Below are 13708 nucleotides of genomic sequence, written 5' to 3'. Positions count from 1 at the left end.
CATTAAATTGCAATATAAGCCATTTTGCACATATAAAAATATTAACACACATTTTCTTCTCAAAATGACTAAAATGTGATAAAAGCCCACACAATACTTGCCTTGCCTTGATGTTTTCCAAGAGAGTACCATATGGCTTGTCTGAATCCCTCAACAAGAGGTTTCTTGAATTCAAAACTAATTCGATTTGGCAATTCCTTCTCTATAAAATGTAAATTCCCACAACCTATTTTAAATTATATTCTATCTAACAAAACATTGTTTCCTTGTTATAAGTACAAACAAGTTTTTACACATTTTTCATTTTCATCATAAAGCTAAATTCTTCAGCTTTTATAACTAGCAGTAGTATTATTTTCAAACACAGTATCTCTGCACATTATTAATAAAATAATACTTCATAGGTGCCTTCATGCCTCCCCATATCTCACAATATTAGGCACTTCAAAGATCTGGAGTATGTGGTAGTCTCTGTCTTAAACAGCTGTGCAATCTAAGTAAGAAAAAAAATCAAAGGAGGAAAAAAGCCATACTGAAAACCCTTTTCTTCTACAGGGGTGCTGCAGCACAAAGCTCTCGTGACCGGCAGAGGCCAGGCAGGCAGTGTTTGGCAAGGTGATAATTTTGGGTTGGGTTCTCCAAGTCCTGCTACAGAAGACCATCTTTGCTAGGACTTGTCTCACAGATCAAAGTAAGAAAATCAACTTCAGTTTTGATTTAGAGGCTTTTCTGAAGAAATTAGCTTATGGGCCCAAATGAAATGCAGTAAAATATTCTGGTTTTGTCCTGGATTTTGCACCAGGATGGAATCGCTTCTTCGTTTCTCAGGATGGATACAATAGCTACAACAGAAATTGCTATTCAGTTACACTTAGAGAGCAAAGTAGTTTCTCATCACAGGATGCTTCTGTACTCATAAAAGTAACTGGAATACAGTTAGTACGATACACCTTCTTTAGAGCTGTGTTAGAGGCTTTTCTTTCCCCCTAAGGAAAACGAAGTTTGTGTGACTGTGCTGCTTATGGGTGCCCCCCACAGGAAGCCAAGGGGTTAAGAACTTGACAATTTCCATTAAAGTTTTACAGAGAAATAGGAGATACTTCAGAAGTGTTGTGAAACTGGGGAGGAGGAAGAAACCAAGACAAAAACCCTATAGTGGCCAGCTGAGAAAAAGGCTGCAAAACAAGCTTAAATTGACAGGCTACCAGAGCATCCACCCTGCAGAGAAAAGTTTGCAAGGCACCCAGGAGGAAACAAGCTTCCATGGGAACCTCCACCGGCTTTGTCTCCAGAGTACCCACCGATGGACACAAAGACACGGAAAAATAGCCATTATTAGCTCTACTGCCCCTCATTTACTTAGTTACTTCTCCGCACCTCCATTTTCAGTCATTTCTGCGGAGAAGGGCAACCTGGTACCGGCTGTCAGGTCACCCCACTGCAGCTCTCGGGGGAGGCAGGCACTCCACTGCCAGCGCAAGGGGCAGGCGGCAGGAAGATACGAGGGAGCATCAACCCCCTCCCCAGTACCTGAAGAATACATCCAGCTGAAATGGTCCTTAACAGACAAGAGCTACGATTGTAGACCCGTTTTTCTGTCCCCAGCTAATTAAGGGACAAGATAGTGGCATGCTGTTCTAGCAGAAGTATCACTTCATTAAAGCTATTATTTGAAAAGCAGGAAAACAACAGGAAAAAAGGTCTTCCACCCTAGAAGCGACATTCAGGGAATTCAGAGGGTGCAGCAGATTTGCTATATCAAGGCACAATCCTAACTAATCTTACAGAAGCAATTCTAATTAGGCAGGAAATGAAGAACGGTTCCTTTCAGGCTGGCTGAAAGAACAGTGGATTGATTTAAATCAAATCACTGATTTTAATCATGGATTTAAATCAACCAAGCAGGACACCTTGATTTAGCTCATCAACTTTAATCTTGTACTTTTTACATTTTCCTAATGAAAGCTCATTCATTTGGCTAAGATAATGTGTGGAATTGTAAAAAGCACACACTTTACGTTAAAATGGATTAAAATTTTTATTCTCACTCAACATTGATGACTTGTGACTACAAAGCCTGTGCTAACTAATTTTTTAACAGAGTTAAAAAGCATCACTTTTAAAAATCGTTCGAATTTGAAAGCTCATATGTGAAACACATTGCCAATTATTTTAGAGATTGTAATAAATTTAGGCCTTGATAAATAAAGGACTTCTGCTTAGTCTTCTTCTAAAACTACTTAGGTAAAGCACCCCAAACTTGCAACATCATAAATTTTAATCTGTTTGTGGCAAAGAACATTAGAGACCAGTAAAAGGTAATGCATTACATTATTTAGGGACACCTCTCAATAGTATGAAACCTGGTATTACTCAGCATTCTCTTAAAAAAAAGTAAAAGATCTGTCAAGATACTGTTGTGGCCTCCATTAATTAAAAAAAAAAAAAGAAAAAAACCAGGAAAGTGTGGGTGCTGTGATCACAATGCTGAACTATTTAGACTACAGACAGAAATCCTGACTAGATGCTACCCAGGGAAAAAAAAAGCTTCATAATGTATTGTGGGTAAAAATAATCCCAAGCAAGTGTCCGCAGAAAGGAAGAGAACACGTACAGACAGTACTCGTGCTTGAAAAGACCCAGAGGTGACAGAGAAGAGCAGAGTGGATTTCATGTGTAGGTACTTGTAATACAACATGGCAGCAGTGTAGGGAATAACAAAGTGTATTAATAAGACATTAACATGATTTAAGGGATGTTTCAGGAGAGTGGGCTGACAGACACGTTACACCTGGTATGCCCAAGCATTGCCAGTGTACAGCATTAGTGTTTCATTCAGTGTCGTTTCCCTTTTTATCTTTATTTAGAGCAACAGCAAGAGTTGACAGAAAACACTCATTTTGTACTAACACACACAAAGAACTACTTCTCCATGGAAAAGTCTGCAAACACAATATTAAGTTACATGAGCTAAATAGAAGACAAAGTGCACAAAGCTTGTAGTTGGGTAATATATCATTTTAGTTGTATGTACATTTCTGACTGGTTTTGTTAGGGAAAAGTTGCTGATGAAAAATATCAACTCTTAATCCTTGTGAACTGCTATTTAAATCTTCACCAGGGCGCTAAAAATGGGCAATGAAAAAATGGTGATGCTTTATTCATTAGTCCTGCCCTTGGTAGGCACTCAAAGCTGCAGACTCAGAGCTGCTTATTTCCATGTCAATGTCTTAAGCGCCTTTCCCTCTCCCCTTAGCTCTGCAAAGCTTTGACAGAAAGATGGGGATGGAGCCCATTCCAAATCATTCAAACCAAAGCAAACCTAAACAAAACTTAGAATCCCCCCCAAAAAGATTAAGTGTGTTTGATTTGCTCAGCCTTATTCTACCTCAGCAATCTCCGAAGATAATTTTTCCCCTTTTCCCAACAGTGTTTTTGAATAAGAAAAGATTTACATTTGAATTTGAAATGTTAAGATAACTTTGTGTTACTTTTCTTTACAAACTATGGGAACCCGAAGCACAAAGTGGCAATCTGCTAACCAAGATAGATGCAGTGACTCTCCTAATTTTTTTTTCTTTTGACACATGAAAGAAAAGAAGGACTTTTTAAACACCACTTGAAAGCACACAAGTGATAAGAACAGTCAATCCAGAAGGAACATTCAGAAGAAAAAAAAAGCTATGGTGGGTAAATGATGAAGATTGAACAAAAACTCCAGATTGTTGGCCTTCAGCATACACGTGTCGGATAAATTAAAGCACAGCTTAAACAGCAATGCAGATTTTCTTCTGCTTTACGATTAAGAGCTTCAGCTATTTAGTTTTGTGTATTTGCTTGGGAGATAATTTTCTAAGGGCCACGCTATATAATCTACGCACTAGCGGGACTCTAGATAATAGAAGTTATCTGCTTGCAGCTCCAAGAGGTTAAGAGAAGAACATAGCTGTGGTTTGATTTGATGGGTACCACAGCCTTGGAGGGTTGAAGACTATGCAGACGTGCAACAGAAAAGCTTTGCAACATCTTGAATTGGTCCACGTTTCACATAGCAACAGCACATAACTGTGGCAAAACAGTCTCCAAAATGATCAGTGTGATGTCACTTAAGAGTGAAAGTGGTGGCACCAGGAGATAAAATAAGCTGTATCTAACTACTAGCAGTGTTAGTGTATTAGTCTGTAAGTGTCTCTTGCACACTACCTCCTCTCCCCTGCATCCCAGTAGATATAGTGTAGTTTACACCATGGACCAGACATACTTTTGAATGCTGGATTTGTTTATGTCGTCTTCCAAAGTTATAGACCAAGTTCATGTAATTTGGTGTGGATCATTTAATCTTGGTTTCCCCTACCAGCAGAGGGGAGGGAGATGGGACAGAAAAGCTCTCTCAATATCAGCACTTCACCTTCTCCACTCAGTCTTCACACCCGCATCTTTTAACATTATGGGTTTTAACGGAAAGTAAATACTCGATGTATTCAAAATCTTGAAGAAAACATACTATCTATCCTAAGAGAGCTTCAATAAATCACACTATTAGAGCAGGACAATGAAACTAGTTCAAACACTATTTCTCTGAGCATTGAAGACACCTAATGAGATACTCTATCATCTGATCTTAAACGCAAATTTATCAAACAAACAAGAAAAAAAAAATATCAGAATGCACACCTACACCACTTATGAACCTCAGCCTGTACAAGCCCCTCTGACAGCGGGAAAGCTGCACAGTCTTATAGCTGATGAATTCAGCTTTTAATTCACATGTATATTTTTTGAAAATCATTACGCTTGCTATAATTACCTACTAAAGAGAAAAAACATCAAACCTTTTTGCAACCAATAAAACCCCTAAAGATAAAAGGCACCTATTTCGTAAAATACTAGGTATTCCAGCTGGTTTTGGCATACCTAGCTGGATACACCCATGCTAACTGCTGTAGTCAGTGCAAACCAAGGGCAGACTTCTTCCCATTTTCTACCACAGCCAGAACTGCTATGTGTAAACACTTACCATAATACAAAAACATGCTTAGGAATAATTACTAAAAAACACCTTACTCTGTACTTTTCATCAGATATTACTTTGCAGGTTAAGCTAATGATAAAAAACTATGGATTTAGCAGTTTTCTCTTCTGAAGGACACTTGCTCTGTGCTGACACACCTGCTTTCCTACCTCTTCCTTATTTCTTCTATTCATCTATCAACGAAACAAACCCACTCTTATCTTCTGGATACAGCCACTGGAGAGCAATGAAGTGTACCTTAACAAGAAGCCTTCTGGCTCTGTTGTAGTCAAAGGAGCAATACAGTAAGGATAACATTCATACAATTTTCTTTTCTACCTAACTTCTCGTCATAATTTTAATGAAGAACACATTTAAACAGGTATCTTCAGTCCTATAGCTTTCTAACCCTAGGTAAATAATTTTTTAAAAATGTCTACATGTTTATGCATTAAAACCTGAATATAACAAGAAAAAGTCTTCAGAATAATTGCTCTCCTCAGAATTATGGCTCATCACCTTAACTTGTGGTTTGTCTTTCACCAAACACAGAATGTGTAATTTCTTATCTTCATTCTTTACAAAGGATATGCCGTCTTTAACAGAGTTTACATTCACCCATGATAATAGTTGCTTCTAAACAAGCAGATAAAATTATTTCCATTTATAACTTGTTTTGCTGGCTAAGAAAAAAAAAAAAAATCACACTAAAGAAGCTATATAAATGTGAAATTATATTAAAGCACTGATTACTCCTAGCAGGAAAAACAAAAACAAACCCAAAAGAAAATTCAAGTAGAGCTTATTAGCATTACACTGAATATTTTAGGCCAAATACTAGATCTTTGATAGTTGATTTTTGCCTAAAGAAAAATATTTTTTAATTATAAGATTTACGCATCCAGTTTTAAAACAAATGCATGTGTAATCTTTTTCAGATATTGAAGTTCTAGCTATCAACTTTCTGGAGGAATAACTTCAAAATTTATATCTGGTATGAGCTGGAGCCAACATATCGGATTTTAAAATAAAGTTACACTGCAAATAATACGTTCAACATTTCATGGATATACATGAAATAGTCCCAGATTTTGAATGATTTAAATACAAATGCTATTAAGCATACTCTTCCTTCCCTGGTTACAAAATTTTATAATCTTACTATTCTGGGGGAAAAAAAAAAAGGTGTTGCAAAGACTTGAAAATTTAAATTTTGGCATATTTTGGTACTTACGGGATGGAAACCTAACAGCACTTATGTGTATTCTGTAACTTGCTTTTGCTGTTGTTGAAAAACCACATTTGTGACCAGGTTGTGACTTTTCCCCTCCCTGCCACCAGTCTAGAACAAGAGATGGGATCCAATTCAGCTGTGCCAGGGCAAGCTGTCTAGCAACTGGAAATTCTGATTTATGAAGAACTTTAAGCAATTCTGCAGAACCCTACATATAACTAGCAAAGGCTTACAAAGATGTCAAATCTTTGATCTATTAGGATTCAGTCTCTGCATTATTCTTTCAGCTACAAATTCCCGTAAGATATCATGGAAGGAGGAATAAAGTATCAAAGATTCAAACCAGCAGATGAAGATGGGACTCATCAAAATATTAAGAAGCTGTTTTGTGCACTCAATTGAAAACAAAATTTAGATAGAAATTTTATATTTAGGGTTTCTGGAAAGAGAAAGTGGGTTAAATATAGGGTATGTATGTACATGCCTACACACCTGTTATGTATATGTATAATCACACTATAAATATGAACTGATTTCTCTGGAAAATTTCTTTTTCTATCTCACATTCACTTATTACTGAAGTTCCAAATACAATTAAAGAAAAAAAAAAAAAAGGAACAGGTTAGTGAACTCATTACAATTTTTTGAGATTCCAAGCCTTCAAGTTCCCCCTCTTTAAATGCATGAAGATGAAATGCAATAGTTGTGGCTTGGGTCCTGATCTCAGTTGCAGCTGCATAAATCGCAGAAATTTAAGTTATTCCAGATCCACTGTCTCTACACTTTCAATGGCGTCATATACATTTTTAAAATCATAGTGAAAAACTTTGTTATGGCCCCCAAAACAAAACATTAAAAGCCAATTATTTGAAATCCGTATGTCCTTGCCTCCCTCCCTGCTCAAGCCAGTGACCATACCGCAGCACTATCTTCCATGCTGCTTCTAAATTAATTCTCTTAAGCACCAGTCAGTTTTCATGTAAAGCAGGGAGAAAGACTTTATGTAAGCCAAATACCTTAATTTGAAAGATTTACTGCTAGGAAAATGATACATTCTATATCTACAGTAACAAGCAGATTATCAACAGAAAGCCACAACCAATCTATGAATGTTACAGATAGGAAGGTCTTTTGGCTAAAGATCTCAACAAGGAACAAGGGCACTCATACTCTTGTTCTGCCACCAAAAAATAAATCATTATGCAAGTAGCACTTGGGGCAAAATGCTTTAATACCTTTTTTTTTTTTTAACCAACTCTGTAGTATTTTGTGATGAAATAATAATACATTGTATAAAAGAAGTATCATTATTCTATTAGTACAGTAAAATGATCTAACACTTGATTACTGATATGTATGCAGGGTTTTCATGAAATATCTAGTTTTAAACTCTGCTAGGTTAAACACTGAGGTTGCATACTCAATAAATGATGACAAACTATTCTGGCATAAAGGCAAATACTTGCATTTCATTAATGTAAAACAATTACTGCATTTCCATATTATTAGAGTTTCTGTATGAAGGGCACGATAAAACCAACTCATAACAAACCATCCATAAAGTAGTCCCAAGCTAACATGCAGAACATCCCCAAAATTAAAAGCTTAGCAGTAGTAGTAGAATGGTGACACCCACGGTGCACCACAAACATGGAGAAGGAATAAAAGAATAAATATAAAAGTGGTCTTGTGTGAGAAGTAATGTTTTAATAGGGTTAGGAAGGAGGTGAATCTCCTTAACAGGGAATCTCTTTGCTACAATTAAGAAAATAACTTTTTAATTGCTATCAATGAAGAGCTCGCTACAGCTCAGTACATCTACATAATGTAGTCACCTGTGTCTTCAGTCTGTCTGCTTTTGACTGCACACACTTCAGATCCTGTGCATGTCATCTGGGAAAGTTTCCAGTTAGGAAAACAGCTCTTTATACAGCCCTCTAGGCTTGTATAAGTGTAGCTCAACGGTTAAGACTCAAGATCTTCCTCCTTCACAGCTTGCCTCCTATGCTCAAAGTTCCTCCTACCTACAAGGGGTTTTAGTTACCCAAACAACATACGGAGTTAAAAGATTACTAAGATATATAAGGAAAATTTAAAAAACCTCAAACCCCAAGTCCTAAGTATTTTACAATAAGAAATTTAGGTGAACCAAGACATACAACCAATTCTTATTTACAGCAAGAGTATTTCTAAAATACAGCTGAAATTCAAAGATAAGTCTGCCTTAGGGATATTATAGGGATATTTGTTTACTTTTTTGGAAGTATATTCATATCTAACCCAGGTGCCCAAGTTATTAGAGAGATGTTGGACAGCAGTTTTCTCATCCGATTTTTCCTCGGATGTCTATAGTGCACTTAGATATCTTTATTGGTTATTGAATGTTGGTTTTACCTATAGATGATGAAGCGGGTTGGACCTGTCCTGTAACATCCTTGAAGATCAAAATGAACACTAAACCAGGCTGGTTTTAAAACATAACGTCTACCTCAACATAAACATAAAATAATTAACTTGATAATGCCCACATGCTTTGTGAACAAAAGAAATCTTGACAAACAAACGCAGTTTTGCCCAAAGGTTTCTGCTGTCTTCATCGAGCAACTCACACAACATTCTCTGTTCAGCTCCTTTCAGATTAATGAATTACTTGTTTCACAACAAATTAAAAAAGATATAAGTAATTTTGTTGACCTTCCCAAAACAGGCCAACACATTTAGGTTTAAGACAGAACAATGCAGGAAACAATGTCAGAGGCCCAGGTCCACCGAGGCACATCAAGTTTTACCCAACCCTTTGCTACTGGATTACAGCACACGTGCTCCTTCAGCTGATTTGTATTTCCACTCTAGGGATATATACTACAGGAGTAGCTGCCTCTGAAATAACCACAAAACATGCTATTTAATCCAGCTTCAAAATAACCTCCTGCGAATGCACAGTTAGTATAAAAATTAACCAATTTCCACAGAAAAAATGTGAAATTGGTCTGATAGTGACAACTCTGCGAGGACTTTTATGGGGTTTTACAACATGTCAGGATTATATATCTGGGGAATAAACAAACTGAACAAAAACAATAATTTTTTGAGTGATTCTTTAAGTCATTCTATATGTGTTGTAAGTTGAAATATGAATTTATAAACTGCTGCTGAGATTCTAATCTGTAGCTTTAATTGCAATCAGTTAAAACAAAATTGTTGCAATTTGGCACCCAACTGTGAAAACACAAAGCCATTTTCTGGTTTGGAAAAATAAAACAGATTTTGCTCTCAGCATATTCTTCATGAAACACGAGGTGGGAAGAAGCCATTTTAAACTGCTGCTTATTAAGTGTCACTTGGAGGCATGGCTACTTAGAAAATTAAACCCATAATACATTATACTACAAATGCAATTCCAGGTCTCCTAAGTATTAACCTCATGTTCTAAACACAATTTAATTTGACTGGGCTGCCTGTCACAAAACTGCGGAAGGCATGATTTCATAACTTTTCTACTATAGCAAATTGATCAGTTCTTCTAACAACTTATTGCTATTCCACTTATACATAAAATCAGTGCGCAAATATCAGAATTACTTCTCTTCAGTTGTTTTTATATTTTCTGTTCAAAAATTATGTGACAGCAAAAAGCAGTCAGCAGAGTAAGCATTAAAACACACATAATCTACTTGATTTTATAGAGATGTCAGCGTATTTTTTATCCGTTATTACAGATTTGCAGCCTTTCATGCTGCTCAGATAAAAGATATTACAATTTCTCTCTGCATTTAAAATGTTGGCATCGTTAGGACTTCTATTATAGTGGCACAAAGCAACCTGAAGGCTCAGCCTCGATCGGACCTGGCGCTACACATCTCTGGAGGCAGACTGCCACAAACACCTTGCAAAACAAGCAAACATTTCCTCTTCCATCTGTCCTCCCCACCTCCCCATGCCCTCCTCAGCCACGGAAAGTAGGATCCAGCGAGCGGACACCAATCTGCTTTCAAAGTGCAGAGCTGGGACTGGTATGCCATGTGCCACTGGTACTGGGCTCTTTGGTTTGCCAAGAGACCTTACGTTGCACGCACACCATTGCAGAACACGTCACGCCTGCTTTTCACAAGCAGTCTCACTTGCAGATAGGAAGCTGGAAGTCTCACTCTTTAAGATGGTCGTCTTCAATTCAAGGCATGAAATCATGGAAAGGAACAGACCTGCCTATTACAAGGGGTCAAAGACTGAAATCACTTTCTCCAACAGGATTAACCCAGGAGTTCAATTCTACATATGCTGTTTCTGCGGTACCTTGGTTGGATTGTTTTAAGTGGTGAAAAGGCATCCTGAAAGAGATGGGAAGGGGTAAGAGGTAAGGACAGCTTTCTGCCTAGGGACAGCCCATTTCACAGATTCAAAAGATTTTAAAACCCGTTATGTTCAGGGCTTGCAGCCACAAGCTCTGTGACAGCACAGAGGCTGGGTCTGGAGTAGTCCACTCAGACAAAACAGACACTCAGAGCAATAGCTATTTCATGCTTCTCTAGGTCTGGCTTACACAAGTGACACCTCCCTGTAAGGCGTCCTGTTCGCAAACCCCCATGGATGCTGCTACCAAGGGCTGTTGAAAAATGAAGCATTAGGAAGGATGCACAATCTGCATCCTTTGGTGCAGCACGATCAACCATAAGCAAGTGATTCAACAGACTGCGCAGTGATGTACTGTTCTGCTCTACAGGACTGAACACTTACCACAGGTATCTACACTATTTTTAGGCCATTTTCATCTCTGCTTTACACTTTCAATCTGAAAAGTGTACAAAAAAGGGATCACAGTTGGTAAAGCTGCTCCTAGACCATATCTTTATCATTTTTTAATAGAGAGAAATAAGTAAAAGTAGCAGAAACTACAGAACAGTAAGCCTTACTAAGCCACAGATATATTTTAATTCAGTTAATCATTAACAAAGAACATTTATAAGTCAGACTCCTTCTCAAAAATATTAATTCAATCAGAGATGTATTTCTGTATGAGCATGACAGCACAGCCATTAACATTTTTAGAGAGTCACTATTGCTTTTTGGGTGATCAAAGTGACAATATAATGGAGAAATCTGATTTCCTGAAGTTGCCCCTCAATCCCACTCTGAGGAGATACCAAGTTCGGCATCCTAAGGTGAAACACAACCCATGGTACAGCTACTTATGATTATTATGTCTACAGAACATAACATCCCTCAAAATTCTGCTGTCATGGATAAGTGAAATTAGAGATAGGGAAAAAAAAAAACCCAAACAAACCAAAAGTCATCCCAACTCAGCAAATTCACAGATGCAAGTTGTCAGAATAAACAAATAAACAAATTTTTCTTACTATTTGAAGATATCTCAAATAATATCAGATATCAGATATCTCAGAAAATAATACATTTTTATTTAATCCTCCTTTTCAAATTAGGTAAGAAGTGTAAGAACTCTCAAAAACCAGACAGATATTGACTTTAATGGAGGCCTTTCATTTTGACTGATTTTCATTTATTAAGTCTTTTCACTTAAGAAATGACAACTTCTAATATAATTTCAAAACAAAAAGTAAAAGCAACATTAAAAAGTTGTTTTAAAACCACTCAATATCCTCCTGCTCTAGAATTTTATAATAACATGGAGATAACACCAATAAAGACGCAGCTCCATACACTTGAACAAAGCATGCTAGAGAACATGTATTCCAGGTGCCATTTGGTGCAAAACACAAGCATTGTTTTCCAGTTGGAGACAGCAAGAAGCTGCTGAGCTGTATAATTGTGAGACAGTGGAGACAGTACTCGAATACCTCTTTTGTGTTAGACGTGGGTCTGTCTAAAGCTTGCTGACATCAATCAACTTCAGTGAGTGTTGGATCAGATCCACACCTGAGAATTTAAACAATTTAATTAAGGCTTTGTCAATCTCAAAGTTTGTACAAGAAGCAGCTGTCCACTAACTGAAGGGACAGGTTGTTCTTTTAAACTTGTAAGGCTCCCCCTCCAAGACCAGAACAAACATTTTAGGTCCTTAATCTACAGTTAAGGTTAATCTGTTTTAACAATTTCCTAATCAGCTAAAATGTGCCAGATATTGATGAGAACAGAAGCAGAACACAACCCTGATTAACTGAAGGGCAAATTAACTTTTCATCTGAATCCTGGGACACCAAAAAAAGAACAGTTGGGAGAAGTAGGAAATTTTGTCTCCTGAAGAGTAAGGAAAGATCTGGTACACTAACTCTGTGAGCCCACCAAAAAACTACAGGAAAGGCCCTTGAAAAGTGAAGAATTACAACCAATCAAGACTGGAAGGCTCAAAGGGTGGTTCCATTATGAAAGCCAATGTCAGATTAAGACCACAGGGAAGAAAGTTCTTCTGAATGTCAGTTTTGTTAAAAGGAGTATTTTAAGGAAAAAAAAAAAAAGAAGAGACAAGAAAGAAATGTGACTTCAAGTTGTGAAAGGTTTTTTTTTTTAACCCCAAAATCTATACCTGATTGCTAAAATAGATGCTATTTGCACTTTAAGTAGCCAGCTCTATGGATTTTAGCAAAGACTTTTGGTGGGAAACCAGGATTACCATCTACTTGTTAGGAAGAATTATGCCAGTAGTCTAAGAGCTGCCTGGACCACTAGTCTACAAAACACATGAGCACCACTAGTCTACAAAACACATGAGCAACAGCTGGAAGGGCACTTCATCTGTTGAGGCTGTGATTAACTATTCTGAACTTGATGCTGGGAAGCAAGAGAAATAGACTCTGCAGCCAAAAGATTAAGCCAAGAACTGAACACTTGATCGTGAAAGAAATTGTTCTCTAGCACACAGGCAGACAGGCTGCAATCTATACTGTGAAGTGTATATGAAGAAATGCCTCATTTCATTGGTGTCATAACCTATCACTAGCCATAGCATCTATTATGCTAAGTAGCAACATTTCTTGTAACATAATCTGCAACAAATCAAATGAAACACATCTCCAAAATAATTATGACAGAAAAAAATGCTGATTTACTATTTAAGTAATGTCACTAGAGCAATCTGAAATTTGCTGTTCCTGTTACTCAAGATTCCTCTCATAAATACCACTGAAAGCAGCAGTTACCAACATAGCATTGGCAAGAAAAACATATCAGTAAAAAAGGAGAGGAAGTAGGTGCAACTGAATAACAAGAGGTTAGATGTCAAAAAATTTTAACTGATGAATTTTTAACTGAATTGAATGTGATTCAATACCAAACACTGGCAAAATTAACAGGTCCCACAAAAAATTGTTTCATGCCATAAAATAAAATTTCAGAGAGCACTGAAAATTCTTAAGGACTGTAATTTCTTCTGACCCTATTAAATCACTAAATACTCTGAGGATCTTAAGCTTCCTAATCTGTAAAGAGACTTTTGGGTGCTGTAAGACATTACAAAATTCTGTATTAAGTTTTTTTAGAAAATTATT

The 13708-nt window shown here is 37.0% G+C and overlaps 1 protein-coding gene across 1 annotated transcript in view; it reads right to left on the bottom strand.

Moving 5' to 3' along the window:
* ALCAM (activated leukocyte cell adhesion molecule) overlaps positions 1 to 13708 on the bottom strand; it is a gene marked incomplete at its 3' end in the record, with an annotated part of 118939 nt that overhangs the window by 50906 nt on the left and 54325 nt on the right. The gene's annotated exons all lie outside the window — the stretch shown is intronic.

This window comes from Phaethon aethereus, assembly GCF_964289735.1.
Source record: "Phaethon aethereus genome assembly, chromosome: 1".
Lineage (NCBI taxonomy): Eukaryota > Metazoa > Chordata > Aves > Phaethontiformes > Phaethontidae > Phaethon > Phaethon aethereus.
This window is presented reverse-complemented; position numbering and strand designations above follow the sequence as displayed.